The sequence below is a fragment of the Penaeus monodon genome, chromosome 44 (genome assembly GCF_015228065.2).
Source record: "Penaeus monodon isolate SGIC_2016 chromosome 44, NSTDA_Pmon_1, whole genome shotgun sequence".
In the NCBI taxonomy this organism is placed as follows: Eukaryota; Metazoa; Arthropoda; class Malacostraca; order Decapoda; family Penaeidae; genus Penaeus; species Penaeus monodon.
The window spans coordinates 1904029-1915519 of record NC_051429.1 but is presented as its reverse complement, the minus strand read 5'-3'; positions in this window follow the sequence as shown (position 1 = coordinate 1915519).

Genomic DNA, 11491 nt, shown 5'->3' with positions numbered 1-11491 from the left:
ACCAGGACTCGAACTAGGTCACTCGGGGTATAAAAACCGGAGGCAAGTTCTAAACCAACCCATGCGACACGACCCACTAATCACATTTCATATTCAAAGACTTATTCCATTAATTACAATGGTATTCCGTTACATATAGATGTTAAATTATGTAATAAGATGTTAAATACATAGATATTATACTACAAGTCCGCTAGGACTTTAACAAAGATTAGACAGAACTTATATCAAAAAGACAAATATCTGTGCTTTACTTGATGTTTGAAAAGCATGAGTATTGATATTTAAGTAGATGTTCTTTCACTTTTGTTTTTTTAAATGTCTTTTCGTGGAGATGATTTCTAATATTTTCTGGTAGTGGTTCCAGACACAGTCCTCGGATTTGCATATTCTTGCCCCGGTTTCTTTGTTCCGATCTTCTGATACGTATAGGGCGTTATTTTGCCTTTTATTGGACACCTGTATTATTTGTTACCTGTTGTTTGATGTCGGTAATGGCCAGTTTAAGGTACTTTCTTTTGTTATGATTTTAAGGATTTAGAAATACATGTGTCATAGGTGTATTTCTGATGTACTTTTAGCCATTTAGTTTTGTTTTATGTGGTGTGGATGTCATAATCATTTACATTTCCTAGTGCTACTCTTGCCGCGAAGTTCGTAGTTTTGGGTCTTTTGTTTGTTGTTTTGTTTGTGGAGCCCCAGATGTTAAGACAGAATTAATGATACTAAGTGCTAGTGTTTGTATAACAGCATTCTTGGTTGTTGTGTTTTTTTTTTATGTGGATTTAAGTATATTCAGGAGTGACCATTACTTTTCTGTAGATGTGCTCAATGTGTGTCTCAAATGTCATGTTCTATCTACGTGTACCCCTAGGATTGTTTACTGTTGGGTGGGTTTTGATGAGCAACCTTGGAAGCTATAACTATGTCTGTGGGTATGTTTGCTAGTCTGACGGCTGCTATAAAGACACATTGTGTTTTTTGGGGATTTAGATTCACGCGCAGTTCCAGATCGAAGTTATTTTTGTTGCCTTCTGTTAGGCTCCTGTTGTTTTTTCTTATCAATTCATTTAGGTTGTTAATAGAGGCAGCGGAAGGAAGTGTGAGTCGTGGCGTACTGATGACAGATCATTAATGGAATATAATAAATAAGATTGGGCCTAGATGGATCCTTGTGGAAAAACACCGAACGAAATGGTTGCTTTGATGATACTTTTTCATGGATTGTGACTGATTGTGTTCTCGCAGACAGGAACTTTTGAACCAAAAATTATCAATTTCGTGATTGTTAGTTTCTTTACAAATAATTCATGGCTGGACACTGTCAAAGGCCTTCGATTATAAATCACATAGAGTGAAGCAATGATCTGGTTGTTGTCTATAATTTTAGAAATTTCATTTGTGACTTTTAATAATGCTATTTCGGTGATAGTTTACTCCAAAAACCGTGTTGCGTGTTAGATATAAGGTTATTTTCTACAAAAATGGATGTTAAATGGTCTGCAACTATTTTCTCGAGAACCCTGTAGATATTATGGTAGTATAGTGATGGGATCAATATTATCAATTTCTGCTCTGTCACCGTATCTGAAAATAGGTGTGATAATACCATGTTCCAGAGCTGAAGGATAAACAACTGTGACTATGGAGTATTAATAATATTCAAATAGTATGCAATTGTGGTACACTATCATTTATGAAACGAGTGCAATGCCATCCTCTCCCACGGAATTGTCTTTCTTAAGTGTTTATTGTCAGAATAATATTCAAACTCCCTACTGGCTGCGCGTCTGAAGAAGTTTGTTGTGTAGCTTCCCGTTCGTTTATGTTGTGTGATATGTAGGGGAGATTGTCTGTATAAGTGCGTCTCCCGAATCTGCAAAAAAGGTACAACGTCCCCCTCCCCTTATCACCCCAAACGTTCATATCCAAGTGTTGCTATGTTGTTTATGGAAAATGTCTGTATTTGTTTTTCTTAGGCACTAGTGTATTTACTAGTTCCATGTTCGGCAGAAATCGTTTTCTACATCATTGAAACCCCCTAAACATTAAAACCCCTTTACTTTTGAAGTAATTTGTTTTCGCACAAAGGAGTGTTTTCACATTCCTCTTCTTATGTTTGTATTCAGCCTGAAGGGTGGTGTCATATCTGTTTATCTTGAGAGCTCTATGAGTATTATTTGTATCATTTATGACCTTCTTAATGTTGTCACTTATCCAAGGGGCGGGAGGACGTCTAACTGTTTTTGTTTTAAAAGGTGTGGAGGAATCGATACCGTTCTTTATCACATGTGTCCACGTCATCTGTTGTTAAGATCTCCGAGAGTAAACGATTCGTTGGCAATAATAAGTTGGCAGAGTAATTAAGGATTCTATTGTGTTAAGTCGCGAGAGGTTTTAGTGACTGGTTTTCGCTTTGTTTTTTTCTATTAAAAGGATTGCGCAACTAGGATCTCACTAGCTCCATAAACATTACCTGTCTACTCATACTTGAGTAATGATAGCAAAGTTTTACAGACACACACCGTGGGCACTCGGTAGAAATTGACTTAGCAATTCAAATCCTAAGTCAGTTGTACTGAGGATATGTTAATGAAAGGATGGAAAATGCAATGTCGCTAGTGATATTGACTACATAATTGCCCTCCCTGACCAGGACTCGAGCCTAGGTCCAACTCCTGGTATGGGAACGGAAAGCCAGTGCTACAAAATAAACCCATGTCGAGTGGCCTGATTGGTTTAGCACTGGCCTCCGCGTTTCAACCGGGAGTGACTAAGGGTTTCGAGTCTGGTCAGGGAGAGTGTTATTTATGTATATCTATATATATATGTATATATATATATTATTTATAAAATATAAATAAAAATATATTAATATATAATAATATAATACATGTTAAAAATAATTTAAAAATATAACTTACATATATAAATATATATAATTATATTACACATAATAATAAATATATAATAGAATATATAATAGATAATTATATATAATATTTACTATATAATATATAATATATATTATCTATAACTCATATAGATTATATTATATATATATATATATTATTAAATATAATATAATATATAAGTTGTGTGTGTGAGTGTGTGTGTGTGTTTTTATTATATATAATACAATATATATATAACTAGATAAATAATATATATATATATAATATATATAAATATACTATATACTTATATATATTTTTTAAAAATTATTTGTTTAAAAAATAAAAATTATCTAAACTATATATATATATATATCAGATATAATATATTATAGAATATGTAGATTCTATTATAATAAAAATAATAATATATAATATATATTATATATATAGTAATATATATATATCTATAATATTATATTTGTAGATATAACTGATATACATATTATATAAAACACTATAATATATAGTATATATGATATATAATATATATAAATAAATAATAAATATGAATATATAATATATATATTACTATTATAGATTAATATCTATATATATAATAATAATATCTATATCTATATATATAATATATATATATCGTGTGTAGAGTGTGTGTGTGTGAGTGAGGATATTGTGTGTGTGTAGTGCGATGGTGTGTGTGTGTGTGAGTGATGTGATACTATATATAAGATAAAGTTAAAATAAAATAAATAATAGATATATATAAATCTATATATTATATATATTATATATATATATAATCTATATATAATATATACTAATATATATATATTACCGTCTTTTATCAGAGCTATCCTTTCTCGCTTTAGTTTTCTCTACTCTTCTACTCTTGCTTCCCTCCCTATCTCTCTCTTCTCTTTCCTCTCTCTGTATCCGTCCATATCTCAGTTATATATATATAATATAATATAATATAATATATATATATATTATATACATATAATATAATATATATGTATAATTCATCTCTCTCTCTGTCTTGCTTTTATCTCTAGCTATATCTTTTAGAACTCTCTCTCTCCATGTATGTATCTGTATATTTTTTTTCGTCAGTCTCTCTCTCACACTCTCTCTCTCGCTATCTCTCTCTCTCTTTCTTCTCTCTCTACTCTCTCATCCTCTCTCTTCACACTTACGTACTCTCACTCCTCTTACTTCTCTCTCTCTTCTCTCTCTAACTCTCTCCACTCACACTCCTCAACCTTTCATCTCTCGCTCTCACTCACTCTCTCTCTCGTCTCATATTTCATTTTACAAGAGCTCCTTATGAACCTATCTCCATTCACTCCATTCTACTCAGTTCCTCTTCCTTCACACTCCTCTCCCTCTCGTTCTTGTTCTTCCTATCTGACCTTTTTCGTACGTTAGGTCGCTCAGGAAGAGCGGAGTGAGTGTTTGGGACAGTGACAGTAGTTAGAGGTTTTCAAACTTATTTACTTTAATTAGGTTCGGTTTGGTAATATTAGAGATTAGGTTTGGTGCTATGTTAAGTTCGAAAGAGTTTGTTAAGAATTGCTCGAATTGAGTTAGCTCGAAACGTGTCGGTTAGCCTAGAAATATTATGGTTAAGTTAATATGGTTAGGTAAGGTTAAACCCACAATATTTGGTTATTTTAGAATTGTTATTTTAGGTTAGGCTATATTATAGGCTAAGGGGTTTTTAGGTTAGTTAGGAATTCATATAGGTTCGTGGAGACGTATACGGAGTCGTTCTTTTGGGGCTACTAGGTTAATTTAGATTTAGATTAAATGGGTTAGGTTAGGTCTATGTTAGATTAGATTAGCTTAGTTAGGTTTAGGTTAAGTTAGGTTATAATATTGAGGATTAGGAGCGGTTATGATTGTTTACAGTTGATTAGGTAGGTTAGAGTTACAGGTTAGGTCTAGGTACGCTTCAGGTAAGTTCTAGGTTAGGTTAGATTGGTTTGGTTTGTGTTGCGGTAAATCAGTAGGTTGGGGTTTAGGTTAGGTTTATGTTTAGATTCGGTTTCAGGATAGATATAGTTCTGGTTGTTTAGATTACATTGAGGTTCGGTTCAGTTAAAGTAGCGATAATTTAGGTTGGGAATGATATTGCTTATGTTTAAGTTAGATATACGTAAAGAGAATAGTTAGGTTAATTATTAGAAATTGTAAGGTAATCTAGACTATAATCATAACATAGGTTCGGCTAAGAAATGTTATGTTAGGTATACATTTAGAAGTTAGGATATAGGGTAGTTAGGTTTACTTTTAGTTAGTTAGCTTAGATTGGTTAGGTTTTGTTAGGTTAGGTCATTTAGATTAGTTATTATAGGTTAGATTGTAGGTAGAAAAGCTAAGTGGGTTAAAAAGTGTACGATTCGAGAAGGGTATACATATTTTAGGTAGGTCCGAGTTCGGTAGGCTAGGTTTATAGGTGAGATATGGTTAGATAAGATTACGTTAGTTTATTGTAGGTTTATAGGTATAGGTTCAGTCACGTTAGGTTATGATATGGGATATGTAGTATAATTTATAATTTTAAGAATGGATATATTAGAATCATAAAGTAGAAAGGTTAGGTTTAGGATAGATAGGTGTGGACTGTACGGTTACTTGTATGGCAATAAAACTTAGGTTTAGAACGTTAAGTTTAGAATGCTCCCCTATGGCTTAGAAAAGTTAGAAATGTTTAGTTCGTTATTAAATACTAAGGTATATGTTGGGTTAAGTTAGGTTTAATTTACAAAAGTTAAGCTAGATTAGAAATATAAGAATCGGGTAGGTTATATTTATGTAGAGTAGGTACGTTTGGTTATGATTAGGTTAGTTTAGATAAATTTAGGTTTAGATTAGGTTTAGGTCGAACAGTCATAAGTCTAGGCTTCGAATGACTAAGTTCGGGTAGGTCTCAGGTTATATGTATGTAGTAGGTATCACACGTAGCTAGGTAAGATTAGGTTAGATTAGATTAGGTAATGTTTAGAAGGTTAGGCTAGAATAAAGGAAAGGTTGAAATCTTAATTAAAAGTAGAGTCGTTATTTTAGGTTATGTATAAGATGAGTTAGGTTAGGTTAGATGTGAGCTAGGTTAGATTAGGTTACATTTAGGTTAGAATAGGTTAGAAACGTATAGGTACGAAAGTTTAAAAATGTAAAGTTAGAGTAGAATCGTTACTTTAGGTTATGTTAGGTTAGCTTTAGGTTACCTTTATGATAAAATAGTAAGGTTAGAATTGTAAAATTAGAAAAGGTTAGAAATGTTAAGTTAGGGTTCAGTTGTTAGTTTAGGTTAGGTATAGGTTGTGTGGGGTTAGTTTTAGGTTATGTTGCATATAGATTAGGATAGGTTACGCTTTGGTTAGTATGGTTAGGTTAGGTTAGTAATGTAAGTTTAGATTAAGTGTAAAGAGACATAGACATCTAGCAGTTTTATTTTAAGAACTTTAGAAAAATGCATTTTGGACATTAAATTAGGTATAAGGAAACACTTAACATCTAGCATTGTTGATTTTTGAAGCTTCGGAAAAAAAAAAAATGTAGGATAATGGTAAATAAAATACAGGATCAGTAATTGTATAGTATGATTCCAGGCTTTAATTATTTTCCGTTTTTTATCATTGTTTATTTTTTAATAATCAGACATTGTGTCTTCTATGATGACTACATTATACACTTTCTGCATATGTTTCTTTCCCTAACAAAGCAAAACAAAACAATATATATATATATATATATATTATATATATATATATCACTATAAATATTATATATAAATATATACTATATATATATACATACACACACACACACACACACACACACATACACTACACACACACACACATAGATATATAATATATATACTCTATAGATATACTATATACCCTACTATATATACTATACATAACATTAACACAATTCCTCGTACAGAAGCATCACATCACTGTCCACGAGAAGGATATATATAGATATACAACGGAAATAATAATTGTATTGAAATAAATAGTAAAAGAGAAGACAAACACTGCATCAGCAGTTATTTTCAAAGTAATTCACACAGCTTTATATTTAACTACCCTAACCTTACCCTAGCTAAAACAATAACAAAAATAACCTAATCCTACCTTAAAGGAAAAACACTAACCCTTATTACTAAAATCAATCACTAAAACAAACCCAACCTAACTTGACCTAACGTAATGTAACGTAACCTAAACTAACTTAAACAAAGTAATAAACATGATATAACATAACCTAAACTAAACTAACCTAAAAGTAGTAATCCTAACCTAAACTGGTAATCCTAACCTAACCTAACCTAACCTAACCCAACCTAATCCAGCTTAACCTAACCTAGCCAGCCTAATCTAACCTAACCGAAATTTAACCCTACCCGAACCCAACTTAATGTAAACCTAATGTTAATATGTCAGTTAGCATACATTTCCATTTTGCTTTATTTTCTTTGTTGGAACTTAGTATTGAGTCGACAAAGCCAATGGATTTCAGGATAAGGATAAGTCCGATATGCGAAGCTCAGCCTCGCCCGGGCTATGCCATGAGGGGAGTCCGGCATGATTTCAGGATAGAATCACCCTAGGGTTATACCTTGTCGAAATCAATAACTTCTACATATAGTAGTTTCTACTTATATTGTGTGCTTAGAAGTATTCGAAACTTATCTGTAAAGAAAAATGAATAAGCCAAATCATATACACGGTCCAAAGATTTTCATTCAAACATAAAATCGCTGTTCCATTTCTTTCCTGTATTAACGTTTATCAGGGAATATAATTCTTGTAATCTTGCGTCGCAATACGTTAAATACACGATTCAGAATTTCAGTGTATCGAATACGCTGAAATACATTTAAGACAACACTGGATGTTGTTATTTTGTTTTGTTATAGGTTAGATTTAGTTATGTTATGTTGGGTATTGGTTAGGCTTAGCTACATTGAGGATAGGTTATGTTAGATATGTTAGGTGTGTTAGATTAGGCTATATCTATATTAGATTCGCTTGTGATTAGTTTAAGTTAGTATATATGAGGAGGTTTAAGCACGTCAAATTAGGTTTTAGATTAAACTAGGTGTTTAGGTTGAGGTAGTTTAGTTTAGTTTTAGGTGTAGAAAAAAAAAGGACATCTAGCATATTGATTTTTAGGCCTCGAAGAAAGAAAGGCCCTCGAAGTAAGTGATAACCTTTTTGTTTCAGTGTACAATATTGTGATATTTTAATTTCACACACATGTTTGTATTAGAAATCAACAAGCAATAGTCCGTCATATAATTCATTTGCTTAGCTATAATCTGGACACCAACTGTTTAATTATTAACTATGATAATACGAATGGTCGATAGTGATTAACCACGACCAGATTTACCACAGCCATTTTTCCTGACGAATGCTAAATATTTACTAAAATCAAACCTAATCTAACCTAAACTAATAAAGGAAACCTAAACAAGACCAAATAATAATAATGATAATGTTAATGATAATAATGATAATAATAATAATAATAACAATAATAATAATAATAATAATAATAATTAACACTAATCTAACCGAAACTTAACCTAACCTAATTTGAATGTCCATGTATATATAACGTCAATGATATATGGTTAACTTTTTTTTCTTTCTTTCATTTATTAGGAAAAGAAACATACGCTGAGAGTGAATAATGTAGTCATCATAGAAAACATAATAACCGATTATTATAATTATATTCAATGATCAGGTAGAACGGAAAATACTTAAGCCTAGAATCATGCTATACAAATACTGAACGTGCGTTTTAGATGAGTATGTCTCGTGAAATTACAGATACCTAGTATATATACTAATATATATATATATATATATATATATATATATATATATATATATATATATATATATATATATATATTTCTTTATACCTAAATTAATACCCAAAATACATTATTCCAAAGGTCCTAATATGAATACTTTTAAATGTCTATTGCTTCCTTATATCTAACCAAATCTAAAATAAACCGAACCTAACTTAAATCTTCCCGAAAATTACCTAAACCTTAGATAACCTATGCGTCACCTAAACTAACCTATATCTAACCTAACTTGGACCTAACCTAACACAAGCTATACCTAAGCTAAATCAATGATTGAACCATAACTTAACAGTTCTACCCTTAACTAAACATCCCATACTAACCTAACCATTCTACCCTAAACAAAAGCAAAACTATCCTAACCCATACCTAACCTAATCTAAACCTAACCTAACCTATCTAACATAACCTAAACTAAAATAACGATTCTACCCTAGATTAATATTTCTAACCTTTCCTAACCGTATGATTCTAATCTATTATAATTTAAAAGTATGCAGAACCAACATATCTCATATATAATCTAACCTAAACCTAACCTAACCCATCCCATATCTAACCGAAATAATGATCCTACCCTAGTTTAACATTTCTAACCTTTTTCAACCTTACGATTCTAACCTAAGTGTTGAAATATTAAAGTAACCTAAACTAAACTATCCCATATATATAACCTAACCTAATCAATCCCATATTTAAACTGAAATAACGAGTCTACCCTAGTTTAACATTGATAACATTTCCTAACTTTATGAATCTAACCTAACCATTCTAAACTAAACGTAAGTTAAACTAACCTAACCCATACCTAACTTAACCAAACCTAACCTAACCTAACCTAACCTAGGCCTGCTCCAAATGTAACCCAATTTATACATTACCTAACCCAATCTGAACCTAGCCTAACCTTATCAAACCATATACTAACATAAACATAACCTAATTAACCGAAGCCCCTAATATAACCTAACCTAACAATTATAACTTAACCAAACAATTCTAATCTAACCTAACTTAACCTAATACAACCTAAATTTACCTTACCTAACGTAACCTAAACGCAATCTAAACTAACCTTACCCATATCTACCCTAACCTAAATCCAACCTGACTTAAACTAAATCTAAACCTAACCAAACCTAACTTACACATTACCCAATCCAACCAAAACCTAACCTAACCTCTATATAACCTAATCTAAGCTATACCTAACCGAAATATAATAAGCCTAAACTACCTAATTTAACTGGAACTTAACCTAACCTAACCTACCTAACCTAAATGTAGCCTAAACAAAACCTTATGTAAACTAAACCTAAATAACGATTCTAACCCTAACCGATTCTTACGGACTAACTTTATCTAAACATTTGAAACTAAACGTAAACTAACCTAACCTAAAATAACTTTTCTAAACTAACGTAGCATAATGTTTCTAGCTTAACCTAACCTTACGATTCTAACTTACCTAGTAATCCAACCTTTCTAACTTAACCTAACCTAACCTAATCATTCTAATGTAACATAAGTTACCCTACCTAACCTAACGTAATTTAACTTACCTATCTTAACCTAACCCAACAAACTAACCCAACTACCTTATTTTACATAACTAGCAAAAAAAGGCAAGAGGGATAGCAAAACAAGGGGGAGAGACGAATGGGGAAAGGCAAGAGAGGAAAAAAGGAAAAGGGAAAGGTGTAAGATAAAAACAAGAGGAGAAGAAAAAAGAGGTAAAGGGAGAAGAGAGACAGGAAAGTAGTGTAGAGGAGAAAATAGGGGGAAAAAACAGTCAAAAAAGAGAAAAAGAGAGGGAATAAAAACACACACACACACATACACACCGCACAAAAACACGACACATAACACACATGCACACCCCAAAAACACACACACAAAACACACACACAAACACCCCCACACACAACACAAACATTTATATTTATATATATATATATAAAAATATATATATATATATAATATATATTATGATATATATATATATATATATACATGTATACATATATATAAAATTATATATATATATATATATATATATATATTATATATATATTATATATATATATATATTTAATAAAATTTTTTAATTTAAAAATATATATATATATACATACAAAAAGCCTCTTTGCGTATTGGCCAAACTGTAGTGTCCCTCTATTTTTGAAATATGATACAGTGGGGTCTTGCCGTCTGCATAGCCTGTTTTACTATAACCTGTTTTTTTTAAATTTTTTATTCTTGGAAAACTTGAGATCCCCCTTTTATATATTCTAAAAATGTCACGATGATTTTCTACTTTCTAACTTCTTCTTCTAAAAAATGAAAAATCCTTCTCTCTCCACGAAAATATCAAGAAAACACCAAGGGGCCGGACGAGCAAAAAACCCCGAAGAGATTTACCGAAAAGACTATTCATTAATCTCGTTTGTCTGTCGAAATATTCTAGAAAATATGAAAAAAAAAAATTAACTTTTTTTAGCATATTAAAAAGAACTTAAGACGAATTTACTATATATATATTATAAAATTATTATATATTATATATATTATATATTATATAATAATATATGTATATATTTTATATATATATATATTATATATATATAAATATATAATATATAATATATATATATACTTTAATGAAATAATATTA